Raw genomic sequence first — 17,679 nt, 5'->3', positions numbered from 1 at the left:
GGAGTAGCAGTCAGGAGACCCTGTTCCGGTCTTGGCTGAGCCCTATTGCACACTACAACTCTGATGCTCCTATCTGTTCAGGGAAAAGAAGAAAACTGTAAAACTCTCCTTAACCTTACTTAGTTGCCTGTAAAATGAAATGGTAATGTAGAAAAATAAGTATGGAGTAACATTTTCAGACCCACAATTTTGCTTTTCCTAAATCAGGTTTCAGACATGCTTAATATATAACATTATACTGAAATGATACACTAATTCAACCCAGGAACTGAGAGTTGCTTTGATATTGTGTGCTATGTATGTGTGCATGTAAGGGTTTGTGGAGAGAGATACTACTCTTGTCAGCAGAAAAAGAAGGTAAGATTTCACTTTCATATAACTAAGTCATGATGATCCATCTGTCCAGGTGTCCTGCTGTGTCCAGGTATTTTGTTGTTTATTTATTCATTTATTTTTGCTTTCAATAAAGACTTGAGGCAGAAAAGTTTAATTGCAAGGAGTAATAAGTAGTTAGAACACATTGAAATCAAGTACTTAGGGTCAACAGCTTTAAGAGGTTGTTTTTCTTCTGCAGCTTTGAATTTTTACCTTACCTACTGCTTTAATTTTATTTTTATTTAACTTCAGTGATTATTGAATGTTGAATGATAAGTGACCAGAATGTCTTCTTTGAAATAAAAACTTAATCATTTAATGATGTGTAGCTCTTGTGTTAATCCAGAGTTGTTTTTAATGATTGTCTCTGATTAAATAATCCTATTCAAAGTTTACATTAAATTAAATAAATTTTAAATTCACTTGGCCCAACTTAGAGTTCTGATTTGTATGTAAACTGAGTAGAGTCATTTCTGTGAACAGTTGAAAATGAATGAGACACCACTAGTTGGACAGATTTATATTAAAATAAATAGAATGATTGAGATTATCTGTGATTGCTAAATGATCATAAAATTTTCTATCATACTTCATTATAACTTTTATAATAAAAATAAATATAAAAAATACTAAAGTCACCATTTCATAATTGTGAAAATACAGTTTACCCTTTGAAAGTAATTTGCACATTAAGAGTTTAGTCATCGCCAAAACCGGTTTGGCTCAGTGGTAGAGCATCTGCCTGTAGACTGAAAGGTCCCGGGTTTGATTCCAGTCAAGGGCATGCACCTTGGTTGTGGGCACATTCCCACTATGGGGTGTGCAAGAGGCAGCTGATCGATGTTTCTCTTTCATCCATGTTTCTAGCTATTTATCCCTCTCTCTTCCTCTCTGTAAAAAAATCAATAAAATATATTAAAAAATAAATTGGAGTCAATTCTCTCAAACCAGTTGTTGCCTTACCAATAAAGTTTATGAAATACTCTAAATTCTTTGTTGTCATTTCAGTAATATTTATAGCATCTTCACCAGGAGAAGATTCCATCTCAGGAAATCGTATTCTTTGCTCATCCATAAGAAACAAGTTCCTGTGTGTTGAAATTTTATCATGGGATTACAGCAGTTCATCACATCTTCAGGTCCCATTTCTAACTCTAGTTCTCTTGCATTTTCAACCACATCTATAGTCACTTCTTCCACCAAAGTCTTGAACCACACAAAGTCATTCATTGACCTTCTTCCAAACTCTAGGTAATGTTGATATTTTGATGTTCTTCCATTGAATCATGGATGTTCTTAATGGGACATGGAGTGGTGAATCCTTTTCAGAAGGATTTCAATTCACTTTACCCAGATTCATCAGAGAAAGCTATATCCATGGCAGCTTATAGCCTTATGAAATCTGTTTCTTAATAACACTTAAAGTAAAAATTACTCCTTCTCCATGGGCTGCAAAGCAGGTGTGTTAGCAGCCATGAAAATACTATTAATCTAATTATACATCTCCATCAGAGCTCATGGGTGACCAGGTACATTGTCAATGAACGACAGTATTTTGAAATGAATGTGTTGGTTTTTTTTTTTTTGTTGTTGTTGTTGTTGTTTGTTTTTTTCATGAGCAGTAGGTTCAATAGTGGGCTTTGAAATATTTAGTAAACCATGGTGAAAACATATGTGCTGTCATCCCGGCTTTATTGTTCTATTTATAAAGCATAAGCAAAATAGATTTAACATACTTCTTAAGGGTCCTGAGCTTTTTGGAATAGAAAACGATCTTTGGTTTCAACTCCAAGTCACCAGTTGTGTTAGTTCCTAAGGAGAAAGTCAGTCTATCCTTTGAAGCTTTGAAGCCAGACTGACTTCTTTCTGGTTCTGAAAGTCCTGAATGGCATCTTCTTCCAATATAAGGCTGTTTCATATGCATAGACAATCTGTTGTATTAGTGTAGCTGTTAGTGGTGGAAAGGGCACCAGAATATTAACTGCAGTTGGACCTCGGTTCAGCAACCTTTGTACTTGAGTTCTGGCTAAGAAAGAATTCAGAATCAAGACTCCTATACAAGCAAAAATTTACTTAGAATGACAGAGAAGTAGGAGAAGTGAGCCAGGTGGGCTGCATGGACCCTGGAAACAAGTTACAGAGGCAAAAGAAGGACCCTTGGAGCTTGATGAAAAGGAAATCAGAGGTAACAGGCCTGTGGGAAGGAGAGGGCTAACTTCAGAGATAGCAAACCAGGGAAAGAAGTGGATAGGGAGAGAGGTGTGCTTGAGAGATAGCTACACTGGCTTTTAGTGGAGATTCCGGGGGAGGATCTCAATAGAATATTTATTAACTTCCCAGGTGTGTCCTTGCAGGGTCATGGTCTCTGATTAGTCAGTGCCAGGGTTGGGGGTCATTAGTCATTACCACTGGTCCTGATGCCAGCTGTGCTCTTGCCCAGCCTGGCCTTGCTGCATTTTCTGGGCCTGGGGCTGAAACACACAGAGGCCTAGAGGTTATATCTAGTCAAAGCCTCTGGTCAACAGACTATTCCCAAGATTACTTGATTGGGGTCAGAACCGCATTGTCAACTGAGGGCTTAATGCTTAATGGAGCGGCCATGCAAAGACTTGTATGGGAGTCTTAATGAGGCTATTCTCTGGCCCTCTTATTCTTCCTCTAAGTAGGTCAACCACAGCACTAAAGGAATGTTAGGGGAGGAAATGTCGGGGGAGAGTCTGCCCTGCATAACCAATGATAGGAAAGATCTGCGGGTCTAAACTGCTTGACCAGAGGTATGCTAGGGAAGAAAAATCACCCTACAGTTGTCCATCGCTTGGCACATGGGGTTTGTGCCTGGTGATCTTCTGTACCTGGCCCACCATTATTGCTCATTCCATGCCTAACTGCCTACCACATAGTCATCTTCATTAATTATTTTAGCTAGAGCATCTGGACAACTTGCTGCAGCTTCTACATCCGCACTTGCTGCTTCAGGTTGCACTTTGATGTTAGGAGATGGCTTCTTTCCTTAGACCTCAGGACCCACCTCCACTAGCTTCAGACTTTTCTTCTGCTGTGTTCTCACCTCCCTCAGGCTTCACAGAACTGAAGAGAGTTCGGGCCTTGCTCTAGCTTACCCTTTGGCTGCTTTGGTCTTCTGTTCAGACCATTAATATTTTCTCTGTATCAGCAATAAGGCTGTTTCACTTTCTCATTATTTATGTGTTCCCTGGAGTAGCACTTACAGTTTTCTTCAAGGACTTTGCCTTTGCATTCACCATTTGTCTAACTGGTGCAAGAAACGTAGCTTTTGTTTTTTTTTCTTAGCTTTTGACATACTTTCCTCACTAGGCTGAATCATGTCTACCTTTTTAAAATTTATTTTTTATTTATTTAAAATCTTTATTGTTAAAAGTATTACATATGCTCCCTTCTTCTCTCTACACCACTTTCCCATTGATCCTCTTCTAGTCTGTCCCCTCTTCCTGACTAAGGCCTACACCAGGCCTGCACCACACTATTATCTGTGTCCATGGGGTATGCATATATGAATACAAGTTCTTTGGTTGATCTCTTCCCACCCACCCACCCCCACCTTACCCTGCCTTCCCTCTGAGATTCCACAGTCTGTTCCATGCTTCAATGTCTCTGGATCTATTTTGTTTATTGGTTTATTTTGTTCATTAGACTCAATATATGAGTGAGATCCTGTGATATTTGTCTTTCTCTGACTGGCTTATTTGATTAGCACTTCTATCTTTTTATTTGAAGTCAGAGACATGCGGCTCTTCCTCCCCTTATTCAGTGGCACTTAAAGAAAAAAAAATCTCTGTGAATGTGTGCCTTTGCCAGTTCCAAGCCCTCACCTGTGTAGTCCTCCCTCATGGGCCCTCTTTATTCCTAACACTCTCTAAACTTGCTTATTTTACTTCTAAAACTCTTTTCCGTAAGGTTTCTGAGTTAAACCAGGTTAATGTTTGGAAAGATCCAAGTTCTGAGTTTTTAAATGTCTCTGGATCTCTGATCTGTCCTCCTCTGTGTGAAATTTATTCTCAGAGAAGATCTCTCCACATGTCAGAAAATATGGCCACCAGCTGATCTAGTTTACATGGCTCTTACATCCATCAACTTAATCCAGGAATCGTGTGAACATTTTTTCAATGGGATTTCATCCACTTTTGTTTTGTGCCTACGTTTTGACATTTTCAGAGCAAGGAAGGGGGTGAGGAATTCATTATATACCCCCTAGAGTCAGGGATATTGCCAACTGGACAATATTGTTAACAAAAAAAATGTGAGAGATTGGTTGATAAATGGGCAAACAATACCACTTATTATACCAGATACACAAATATCACAAATATAGTACTTTAAATTTCTAGAGGTTTTCATTTTTGTTTGGTTTAATCTTATATTCATGTAAGAACAGTTTTTCTTCTAGTTTCACAGATGGGGAAACTGAAATATTAAAAAATTACACAATTTGCCTAATATCAAAAACTGATTTAAAAAAATGTGAGAATTAATCCAAGTCTTCTAATTCATAATTCAAAACTTTATTTGCTACACCACACTGTTTATAAGGTTTGAGGTGCAGGAAACTGACCACCAAGACATATTAAAGTAAAGTTTATTCCCCAGTAATGAGCAGGATTTATTACGGAGGTAGAGAAATCAGAATTGAAGGAGTGGGGAGAGGAGAAAGGACCCAGCCGGGCTGCCTCCACAGATGGAGATGGAGAGAGCAGCACATGGAGGGTTGGGGGAGCCTTTTGAGGGGAGGAACAGGAAAGGGTTGGACCCAGAGCAGAACAGGAAGGGGTGGGCTCCAGGGCACTTCATCACATGCCGATTGGTTGTTCAATGTCTTGGGGATATCTCTGTGGCAGATGCCAGTAATGTCATAACTCCGCCTACCAGTTGGGGGGGAGGGAGGATCTCACACTGTTATTTAAACAAAGTATTTGAAATATTAAGAAAAATGCAAGTGTAGTATTTTAGATATGTGGGTGGAATAGCATCATCAAAATTCTAACTCTCCCCCCCCCCCCCCCCCAAGGAACAAAAAGTATCTTGTGAGTAGCTAACCTTCTAGAGATTGACTTCTTGGTAGAAAGAAATGATGTTCACAGAGCAAGTCCTTTCTCATAAGAGGGAAGCTTGCAATTATTAAAATGGGTAGAAGAAGCTACATTTCTCAAATGTGTTCATGGAAAGTTGAAAACATGAGTTGCATGGTTTCCTGGATGGTTTTCATTTCTGTGGGGATGAGATTCATGCAGAGATACCTTGTGCATAATAGTACATAGTTCAACAACATGTAGGAAAGATGTTGTTGCTAGAAAGGCCTCTAATGGCATTAAGATATTGCCATGAAGAAGAGAGAGAGCAAGACACTGAAACCTGTTTGAAGAAATAATGACCTAAATCTTCCCCAACCTGATGAAAGAAATAGCCTTACAAGATGTTTCCAGATTTTTGTTTGTCTGTTTTGTTTCCTAAATAGTAGAAAATAGCACAACAGACACTATTTTGTTTATGGTCCCTCCTCTGGATGACACTCCTATCTTTTATGGAATTTCATTTGGGTCATTTTTAAAAAATATATTTTATTGATTTTTTTACAGAGAGGAAGAAGAGAGAGGGATAGAGAGTTAGAAACATCGATGAGAGAGAATCATTGATCGCTGCCTCTTGCACACCCCCTACTGGATATGTGCCCAAAACCAAGGTACATGCCCTTGACCGAAATCGAACCTGGGACCTTTCAGTTCACAGGCTGACGCTCTATCTACTGAGCCAAACTGGTTACAGCTCATTTGGGTCTTTTATTGCCTAGTATAGGAATTCATTCCAAAGCCATCCTGACATGTCAGATAGAAGCTCTTAAGACTTTAGATCTGTCTCCTTTCAAGTGATAATGCAGTGCTAAGAACATTAATGTCTGAGGATCTTTTCTGCTGACAGCCAGTCTGACATCCTGGCTCAGATAAACTAAATTTAAGCATGAAAACAGACTTCATACAGTTGCTGCATTCTGAATATCCCAAGCACTCCGGGTAATAAAAGGTGATCCCCATGGGCCCTTATTATGTTAAACTTGTTTGTTTTTAGTTAAGACATCCTTGCTCAGTAGGCATACATGATTTACAGACAGGCCATTGTATAATTCCTTTGGCGTTTTATGGTCTGCTTTTGAATATGGAGAAAAATCCTCCACCCATTCCTTGTCTATATGATTCAAGACAAGTAATTTTGCTAGCAATGCAGAATTGAGACTACTGAATTCCTTTTAAACAGAAATGAAGAAATGCCTTTTTAGGTGAAGATTCTGTCAATTGAAAAATCTTTTTAAGCCTTCTTATTATATTAAGCGCACGTGCACACGCGCACACAGGAACATTGCAAAGAGAACCCTTCTTTCTCCAAGTATCCCTCTACCCCTCTCTCCCTCTCCCTGCCACTGCTGCCCCCTTCAGGTCTCCTTCCCTCCACCCTCTTTCCCTGGAATATTTTTCTGCTTACTTAATATTTTTGGTATTTGATTCCTTTTATGATAATAAATAAAGGTAATTCAGATATATGAGGAGGAAAATAGGTATTTATGTACATGAATACATGTAGACATGATTTTATATGAATGTATTAAAGGTCTAACGGATTGGAGTGACCAGCTGAAGTTACTTAAGTAATTTATCAAGCATTTCATTGGAGTATACTTTGGGCTACAACACATATTACAGTACAAATGTCAAATAGTAATTATAACATCCATGTATATTTTGGTAACATTTTATAAAATATCACTGATGCAGTAACTCATTGCTCTTTAGAGCTGCCACAGAGGCTGGAGAGGCTCCCACCACTGCCACTGCATTCGCCAGCTGTGAGCCCAGGTTCTGGCTGAGCTGCGCTCCCCCTGTGGGAGCACACTGACTACCAGGGGACAGATCCTGAGTTGAGTGCACATCATAGTGACCCGTTGTTCTGATCGTCCTACCATAACCATCGCTTAGGCTTTTATAATACACACACACACACACACACACACACACACACACACACTCTACCCCCAATGGAGAATACTGTTATCAGATTAGAAGTTAGATAATGTAAAACTTTAAAAATAAATAAGAAAAACAAAACTGACCTATTGTTCTGAAGAAAATCTGACTTTAAAGGAAAGAGAAATCTTTCATTACATGAAGAATTGGCTTATTCTTTCATATGATTCTTCATGTCACCCTTTGCTTTGTCAGAATAGATTCTTCAGTCCCCAAGCCGACACTCTATCCATTCAGCCAAACCGGTCTTGGCTCAGAATAGATTCTTAAACTGTACATATCAGTAGATCATAGTCACTTAATTTTATTTTTGAAAATACTTAGACCTATGGATAAAAAATAGTACATCAATTTTCCCCTGCCAGTCACATTTTCCCCCTATTAATAGTAGTTATAAATCTTGAAAAGTTAAGCCTGAACATTAAGAACTATTTAAAGAAATCAGTTATAGCTTATCCAAGGCTCTGTGGACATTATATACTTCTGGTAGTAGTCAAGTTTAAGATGATGCCAGGATTATGTTCAGTAGCATGTTTGTGGGGAAAGAGTGTATTTTGGATTATTTAGTCTCTCTCAGTGAGGTTTTATCATCTTTTGGACCTCTCAGGGCATAATCTCTGTGAGCTGTAGACTTTGCTGTATCCACTGCCATGTCTGCAGTGCTTAGAGTCATTATTCTCCATTATTTGAACAGTGTGTAGGCCCAATAAATACATGGATAAGGATTTATTGAGTTAATTTTGGGAAAATAGGATGACAACTATAGATATTGAGAGCAAGTAGTGTTCTAAGGAAAATATAATAGGGAGATTGAAAGATATTTTAATAGGTTTTTAAACTGTGAAGTGAACATTTTGTTTTTCATTTTTGTAATTACCAGGGCAAGTTTTGAAGGTTCAAGAGATTCTCATTTTTTTTTTTAATTTCCAAGGAGCAATGAGACATTTACCTCGGTGGTACTGTTGAATTGAATTTTTAAATAGACAGTGTTGGTAAAGATAGCCTCAGTAAACTATGTTATAGTTTTTAAACCAGTAAACAAGTGAGTTTTATTTTTTCAGAGAGAGTGGAAGATGGTGTAGGGAGGGATAGAGGGAAGGGGGAAGGGAGAGAGATAGAGATAGAGATAGAGAGAGAGAGGGGGGGGGAGAGAGATGAGAGAGATATGTGAGAGAGATACAATAACTAGTTGCCCTCTGAATGCTCCTTCACTAGGATGGGGAGTGAAACCACAACCCAAGTATATGCCCTTGACTGAGAATCCAACCTGGGACCCTTTGGTTTATAGGCCAATGCTCTAACCACTGGTCAGGGCAACAAATGAGTTTTTAACTGTAATTGTACTCACTTGTTAATGTCTACAATACAATAATTCTGAAATTATCTTATTAATTTACTTTTTATCTTACTTTGTAGATCATATTCATATATATTCATATATATATGTGTGTGTGTATATATATATGTATGTATATTTGTGTGTGTGTATATATACCTATATATCTTATTGGGTGAACCCATTTTTCCACTTCTGTTATTTGTATATATTCTGCTTCTTAAGTGTATTGTCAGGGATATGCTCTGCTTAATTATATTTTTCTCATTATTACCCCAACTGTGTACCAAACTGTTGGTCATTTAAATTCTACTTACAACTAATACCTTGAAAATAGCATTCATAATTAATTGATAATTTTTTGTCACATGAGTTATAAAATGCTTGTTTTGAAAACAAACATTCACTCATATTTATATTGCCATGTCCTCATTACTTATTTCATGATGGTAGCGTAATGATTGGTGATTTTTATCAGTTATCTACTGCTGCCTCAGAAACCAATCCCAGTTAGTGGCTTATAGAACAATTACTTGTGCTGCTCCTGACTCTTCCATTGGGGCAGAACTTGGAAGGAATGGCTCGCCTCAGGAGGGTGGCTCAGGTGGGAGGCAGATAATATACTTTCAGGATCACTCATTCCCACGCCTGGCACTTTGGGAAGCTCAGCGGGACTGTGGGTCAGAGGCCTTGTTTTCTTTCCAGGTAAACCCCTTGGTTGGCTGCTTAGGTTTCTCACAAGCATGGCAGGTAGCTTCCATCTTTAAAACGCAACGTGTAAGTCCATGGTGTTTTCATGCCCAGCCCTGGACATCACATAGCATCACTTAATCTGCACTGTATGGGTCAAGGCAGGCACAAGGGCACACCCAGCTTCAAGGGAGGGGGACAGATACACCATCACTTACAGGGGGATTGACAGCGTTAAAAGAGTATTAAGACAGAAGATACTGTTGTAGTCACCTTTGGAAAGAGCAGTCCAGCAGATGGCTATTGACTTGCCATCATGCAGAAACCTATTCTTTTCATGTTTCCACATCATCTTCAGAAACGGAGATGCTGTGGCTCCTGTCATCCTGAGCCCTTCTCTGTGCTGCTCTCTGGCTGTGTTCTGAACCTGGGCCTTTGCACAGCCTTGGGCTTAGCACCTCTTCTTCTGTTTTGTGGACCACAGTAAACACCTACTGGATACAGGCACGAATGAGTATTTGCTCTTTTGATACTTTTTTAAAGCTTTCTTGATACCTGGAATGGGCTTTTCCTAGGATACTGTGAGAATCATGAGGATTCTTCTTGAGCATGTTTCCTGGGTACTATTAGACTCTAAGAACTCTTTCCTACTCACTGCTTCTCTACATCCCCAACTGCGTGTGCATATAAGAGAATAAAATTATTTAAGATCAGAATCCAAATCTGATCCAGCTCTTTTCTGCTAATAATATTTTGGTATGATGAGTATTTTACTTAGCCTTATGATTTAAAAAAAAAAATTGTTCTTCAAACTATCTTAAAACATTAAGGTGAAGCTGAAAAAGTGACTAATGCAGCCAGTCACACGCTATTCTTTTTTAAACTGAGTGGGAAATAAAATCTAGATAATGTGAAATATTAGTCGTCTTCTCTGTTATGCTTTCTCTTCTTCCCTCTGTCTGTTGGAACATGTACGATTCTTAAACTTGTCAGACTAGTGAGGTCAGACATTTTACTGCTGAAGCCAGGATATAATGAAATAATCTTTCAGGGAATATTCTTTGGAATGGCCTGTTTGTTGCTGGTTTCCAGTAGATTATTTTTCTTTAGTAATACTTAACAATTCTATCAATATATAATGATTCAATTTAATATTAAATAAAACATAATTATGGTTACATTTTTATATTATTTTTTCACAATGATTATTCTTTTAAATTACAAAGAATATCCAGTTTGATTCACATCATATATTAGCCTGTTTTATTTCGTACATTATCCACTTTGGGGAGAATATTTAATCACTCAGGTGCCCTGTTAGCTCTCATATCCATTCATTCATTAATCTAGTTATTCTAGATTCATTAATTTAGTTATCTATTTATTGTATATTTTATGACTATTCGTTCAGTGAGCATATAATGAACTCTTTCCATATGCTTGATTCAGAGTAAATAAGATATTCTTCCTCTGCAGCTGGTACACTAGTAAAGGAGGTTATCAATTTTATTTTCGGATGCTAACTGCAAATATCAGTTAATTCAAAGATGAATCCATAAGAACGTTTTTGAGTAGCTCTATTTCGTATTAGTTTTACTTTTATAATAATTAAACAACAGATTCCTATATGATTTTTTAATTTGTATTTCTCACATTATGTGGTCTTCTTTTGAGACTGCTAAAATCACCTTCCAATAGTAACAGAATATTTTCAGCCTTTGATAACTGACTGTGATGAGGTTTGTATTATGTTTCAAGACCAGTTATAAGCTATAGACTCAGGAAAATAAAATCCTTGTAGTTTTTCTTGTTAAGATTTGGTGGCTTGCTACATATCTTGGGTGTTCTCTGTTTTTATGATTAGCATTCTTCACCATAAAACCATAGTTTCATAGTGTTATTCCAAACAAGCAGAAACATCTGGAAAATTGTTTGAAATGCACATTCTTTGGCTACACCTCAGACCTACTTGATATTTCTTACAATATTATATAACAAGAAAATAAAACGACAAAATCAAAGATTGCCCACACCCAAATTTGAGCTTCCATGTGGATTTAAATTTGGAGAATGAGTCAAATTAGTATGTTGTACAAGCCAGATAGTGTTTCTTTCATGTAACCGAGAAACTACTATTCTCAGTTTCTTAAGAGCAGAAAATGAAGGCTTGTCAAAGTATGGTTAGGGTTAAATGAATAATTTTTTGTCACATAGATCTTTGAATATAAAGACAGAGTTTCTTTTGCGAGACATCATTTAATATTAAGCTTTTTCCCACATACAATCTTTTGCCTCTTCCAGGCAGAGTGGCAGTTGCAATGTGTGTGTGTGTTTCATGTACCACAATCTATTTCTATTGTTAGTTTGCATCTTAATTCGCCAAATATTTTAACAACTTTAAAGTGGGAGTTAAATGTTGTTACTCATATGGTTTCAGAATGATTCATGTTCATCTTTAGTTGTTATTGGCATCTCTTTTAGGTATCACTGTGTTGACAGGGAAGGTTGAAAAGCCAGCACAACATTGAGGTATCTATAACACATAGTACTGTAATTGTACAATTCATGTCCTTATTGTAATTATTGGGTCGGCAACTAAGTAATTGCGGGTTTCACACATATATGGCTTCAGTTGAATTTTTAGGTTTGCAGACGTAGTACAAATGTAAAACACATTTTGTTATTTGATAGTTGGCTATTCAGCTGTTAATCAGTAAAAAAAGTTTTTTGATCTGTTTTGTAGTTTTCGTTTGGCGTTCGTTGAAAAATGGAAAATCAAAAGGAACATTTTCGTCATATTTTGCTTTTTTATTTCCGCAAAGGGAAAAACGCATCGCAAGCTCATAAAAAGTTATGTGCTGTTTATGGTGACGAAGCCTTAAAAGAACGGCAGTGTCAAAATTGGTTTGCAAATTTCGTTCTGGTGATTTTTCACTCAAAGATGAAAAACGCTCTGGTCGTCCAGTTGAAGTTGATGACGCCCTAATCAAAGCAATAATCAATTCGGACTGTCACAGTACAACACGTGAGATTGCAGAGAAGCTTCATGTATCACATACATGCATTGAAAATCACTTAAAACAACTTGGCTATATTCAAAAACTCAATACATGGGTTCCTCACGAACTGAAAGAATCACAGTTAACGCAACGCATTAGCAGCTGCGATTTGCTAAAGAAACGTAATGAAAATGATCCATTTTTAAAACGACTGATAACTGGCGATGAAAAATGGGTTGTTTACAACAATATCAAGCGGAAAAGATCATGGAGCAGGCCAGGTGAACCAACTCAAACAACATCAAAAGCTGATATTCATCAAAAGAAGGTTTTGTTATCAGTTTGGTGGGATTACAAAGGAATTGTCTACTTTGAACTCTTACCACCCAACCGAACGATCAATTCTGATGTCTACATTGAACAACTAACGAAATTAAACAATGCAGTTGAAGAAAAGCGGCCCGAATTGACAAATCGAAAAGGTGTTGTATTCCATCATGACAATGCAAGGCCACACACATCTTTGGTCACTCGGCAAAAATTAATGGAGCTTGGTTGGGATGTTTTGCCACATCCACCATATAGTCCTGACCTTGCACCATCTGATTACTTTTTGTTTCGATCTTTACAAAACTCCTTGAATGGTAAAAATTTCAATAATGATGATGATGTCAAATCGTACCTGATTCAGTTTTTTGCTAATAAAAACCAGAAGTTTTTTGAACGTGGGATTATGATGCTGCCTGAAAGATGGCAAAAGGTCATTGATCAAAATGGGCAATACATTACAGAATAAAGTTATTTAGTTCCATAAAAAAATTGTCTTTGATTTTCTTTAAAAAATCCGCAATTACTTAGCTGCCGACCCAATATTTATTTATGCGTCTGCCATCCTCTGTTTGTGAGCATTTCCTGGAAAGAGCCTGTTTCTCATTTAGCTTCATGTAATGGTATACATCTCATATACTCAATGACATTGTGTTGAATTTCTTGAGTGAAATTTCTTTATTAAAAAAAAAAAAACTTTTATGTAGGTGGGGAAGCTGGAGCTTATATGCAATTTAGTTCTTATTTTATCTGTGATCTTATAAAATCTTAAATTTGGCTTGTCAAAATGACTCAATAATTCCTTTACTTGTAAAACTTGCTTTTATATTATTTTTATTTGTTTTGTCTTTGTTTTCCAAGGTAAATTATATACTCTAAAAGGAATGATAATTTAGATATTGGGCTTAATATTTAGATCTGAGGTACAAGTGATATCTTAGCCCCCCAAAGGAGTGAATATGCTCAGTTGAATCACAGGTAACAGTTTATAAAGTGTCATAAAAATAGTTTATAATGTGTCATATAAAGGCTGAATGAACTTCCTGTTATGCGGTAGTGGAAGTATCATGTGCAGTTGATATCCAAAGACTTATCTAAGAAGCCTCGCATAATTGTAGTGTTCCATTAGTAATGAAATGTTACTTTCCAAAGACAAATAACTTTTTCATATACTTTAGTCTTGGAAGTTGTCATAAGGAATCTAATGGCATGCAAGCTATGGTAGAATTTTAGCGTTATTTATCGATACTCCATCTATATGTATAAATGAGATGTAATCATGTACCAAAGTACATTTATCTACTGTTTCATGTCTAGGAATAGGTAAGAAAGCCAGCTTTAAATGAAAACTATTTGTTTTTCTTTTCTTTTCTTACCTAAAGTCAACAATTGATTAACTGTTACAGTATGAATTTAGAGGTAACTAAAATCCCAGTATTGTTGAGACTTCATGACTATATAACCTGCCATTTCTTAGTGATGCCGATAAAAGCCAAATATGTTTTCAGTTTCTCAGTGTATTGTCAAAAGTCTAACGGGGCTTCTTTTTCTCTCTCACAAATTCTCCATGGCTTTGAGTTACATCTGAAGCGCTGTGTTGAAGTTTTACAATTAATCTGTCATAGGAGTACACACTGATGTTTCGCTTCCTTTTGTAGCATATTCCTTCAGTGTATATTTACCAAAAGCAATCTGAAGTGGCATTAGATGAGAGCAGGCGAAGCTTTAATTTTTAAATTTTTTTTAGAATTACCTGTGTGATTTATGTTGCTCTCACTTCTGGAATATCCTAGTCAGAAAGCTTCCAGGTCCTTAGTTTATAATCCAGTTGCTTGTGCTCTTTTCATCGCTCCTCAGCAAAGGAGATTTCTGTTTTGTTTTGTTTATTTTACATTCACAGAGGTGATTTTTTAATTTTTTAAAAGACTTAATCTTTATTGTTGAAAGTATTACAGATGTCCCCTTTCCTCTCCTCCCCCATTGACCCCATCCATGCCACACACCCCTCCCCCAGGCCTTCACTTCAGTATTGTCTGTGGCCATGGGTTACTCACATATGCATAACGGTTCTTTGGTTAATCTCTTCCGCCCCTCTCCCTTCTTCTCTCTGAGATCCATCGGTCTGTTTCATGCTTCTATGTCTCTGGATCTATTTTGTTCATCAGTTTATTTTGTTCATTAGATTCCACATACTATATAACTGAGATCATGAGATACTTGTGTTTCTCTGACTGGCTTATTTCACTGCGTATGATACTCTCCTGGTCCCTCCATGCGATGTCAAAGGATAATAAAGCCTTCTTTTTTTATAGCTGCATAGTATTCCATTATGTAAATATACCAAAGCTTTTTTTAATCACTCAACTATTGATTGACACTTGGGCTGTTCTACATCTTAGCTATTGTAAATAGTGCTTCTAAGAACGTAGGGTTGCATATATTATTTTTGATGAATGTTTCTGGATTCTTAGGATATAGTCCTAGAAATGGGATCATTGGGCCAAAAGGCAGTTCCATTTTTAATTTTTTGAGGAAATGCCATACTGTTTTTATAGTGGCTGCACCAGTCTGCATTCTCACCATCAGTGTATTAGGGTTCCCTTTTCTCCACATCCCACATTTGGAGAATGTTTGTTGACTTGTTGATGGTAGCCATTCTGGCAGATGGGAAGTGATACCTTATTGTTATTTTAATTTGCATTTCTTTAATGATAAGTGAAGTTGAACATTTTAGGTGCTTTTTGGTATGCTCTTATCTTGATTCACAAAACCTGTAAGTTCTTTACTCTGGAACAAACTGTGTTTTTTTCAAGAAAGGAAACAGCTACAGTTTCATTTGACACTCCTATGCATTGCATTGTTTCACAGTTTTGAAAGTTCATAATTTTATAAAAGGTAATTATATACTAAAAATTATATCATCTTTATAACATACTAGAGTCCAGGTGCAAGAATTTGTGCATGGTTGGGGTTCTGCTGGCCAGCTTCAATGGGAACCCATTGGGGATGGGACCAGCTGGGGGGAGGGGCCATGAAAGGGCTCTAGGGCATGTCTAGCCTGTCTCATTCATTCCCGATTGGCTGGACCGCAGAAGCAAGGTAACCTTATTGGTTGGAGTGTATGTCCCCTGGTGGTCAATGCATGTCATAACAAATACTTAGCATATCATCAGAATATTACATTTTGATTGGTTGAATGGACAACTGGACAGTTAGCATATTAGGCTTTTATTATATAGGAGCATAATCAAATAGTTATCATTCATGTACATTTTAGAGAGTGTTTACTTTCATTTTGGGTTTTCACCTCTATTCATTTTCAAGTTATTATAAAAAGATAATCACAATCTTCTAAAAGATTATAATAAACATCTAGGTCAGTGGTGGGCAAACGCAGTCAACAGGGCCAAATATCAACAGTACAATGATTGAAATTTCTTTTGAGAGCCAAATTTGTCAAACTTCTTCTAACGCCACTTTTTCAAAATAGACTTGCCCAGTTGTGATATTTTGTGGAAGAGCCACACTCCAGGGGCAAAAGAGCCACATGTGGCTCACGAGCTGCAGTTTGCAGACTGCAGATCTAGGTCATGAATTTATTTTTACTAAACTCTGACTCTTAGAAACTTGTGGAAGATAACTATAGTCAATGAACTACAATATTAATGATCGTTAACATAAATACCACATAGTAAATTACGGTAATCAATATTATTCAATAGCCTATGTGATATTAGCAAGAATTAATAGGAATGCATACAGGCATGGGTAAGTAACACTGGAGGAAATAAATTATTGTGTAGGAGAAAGTAAAAAACTAAAATAAGTAGAGATGTCTTTCATTTGTGCAAGTGATAAACACAGCAACTTTTAGAATTATTTTCCACTATTAAATAGGTTCTGATATTTTACATTTATAAAAGAAAAAGATCTCTATCTTCTTAATGTCAAGGAATACGAACATAGTAATTTGTGCCAGACTTGTAGAAAGAATGATGTCAGAAACGTAAGGGTAATATTTCTTCTTTCTGTGGCAACAGAAAGTTAGCAAATTACTCATTATTTTTCCTTATGAAGAAATAACGATAATGATGATAATAAGAGAAAAACACTGCATGCAAGGCCGATAAATGCTTTCTGTATATTATCTCATCTTCCCAAAGTACATGACAGGGTCACTGTGGCTTGGAATTAGGTTTGAAGAGATTGATGACACTAGACATAAGCAACAGAACAGGGTACCTGGCCCAGTCAGTAAGACTCTGGAATCTGAGATGTTAACTCTAAAGAGAAGGATGTTTGAGAGGAGACAACTTTGACACCTCTTTCTCCATTCCTACCTTTGCATGTCTAGTTTCCCTTTTTCCCTACAAGGAAATCTTTTCTATTAGTGAAATGATAACTGCAAGTTTTTATTGTAATCTAAAATTGTTAGCCGATAAAGCTGTGGTACACAGATTTCAGACCACAAAATTATATGTGCATTAGTTTCCCTTATAAAATATTTAGCAATAAAGCTGATTACATTATTCAATTAAGTTGGGCTAATTAATAGGGTGTTAGAGGCATTTTCCATTGGCCAACTCTCATTTGAATTCATCTCATGGCAGCCTATGTTTAGTATAAAGCTTCTCCCTCTATTTGAAACATGCGGGTCCTTACACAGAGTCACACTGAGTTTTGGAGCCCATGTGAGATGAGAGCTCAAGAGCAGTCTCCTAAAGGTGATTTTTAGTTGTTCAGTAAATACCATTCTTGTAATTCAAGAGCTCTATGAAATTCTTAGAATGCTGAGGTAAACTGGGGTGACACCTTTGGCATTAGTTGAATAGGAATGTGCCTGTGTCCATTTTAGGAGAGAAAATGTTTGGGTCCTGTAGGCAAGGTCAAGGACAAGGTAGATGTT

At 36.9% G+C, this 17,679-nt stretch overlaps 1 long non-coding RNA gene across 1 annotated transcript in view; it reads left to right on the top strand.

Annotated features, from left to right (window-relative positions):
* The window catches only part of LOC311630532, a 108,101-nt gene that overhangs the window by 38,127 nt on the left and 52,295 nt on the right, over positions 1-17,679 (top strand). The window lies entirely within an intron of this gene.

The sequence above is a fragment of the Pipistrellus hanaki genome (assembly GCF_964339955.1).
Source record: "Pipistrellus hanaki genome assembly, chromosome: 11".
Taxonomy (NCBI): domain Eukaryota; kingdom Metazoa; phylum Chordata; class Mammalia; order Chiroptera; family Vespertilionidae; genus Pipistrellus; species Pipistrellus hanaki.
Note: the sequence above shows the minus strand (reverse complement) of the source record. Positions and strands in the feature narration are given on the sequence as shown.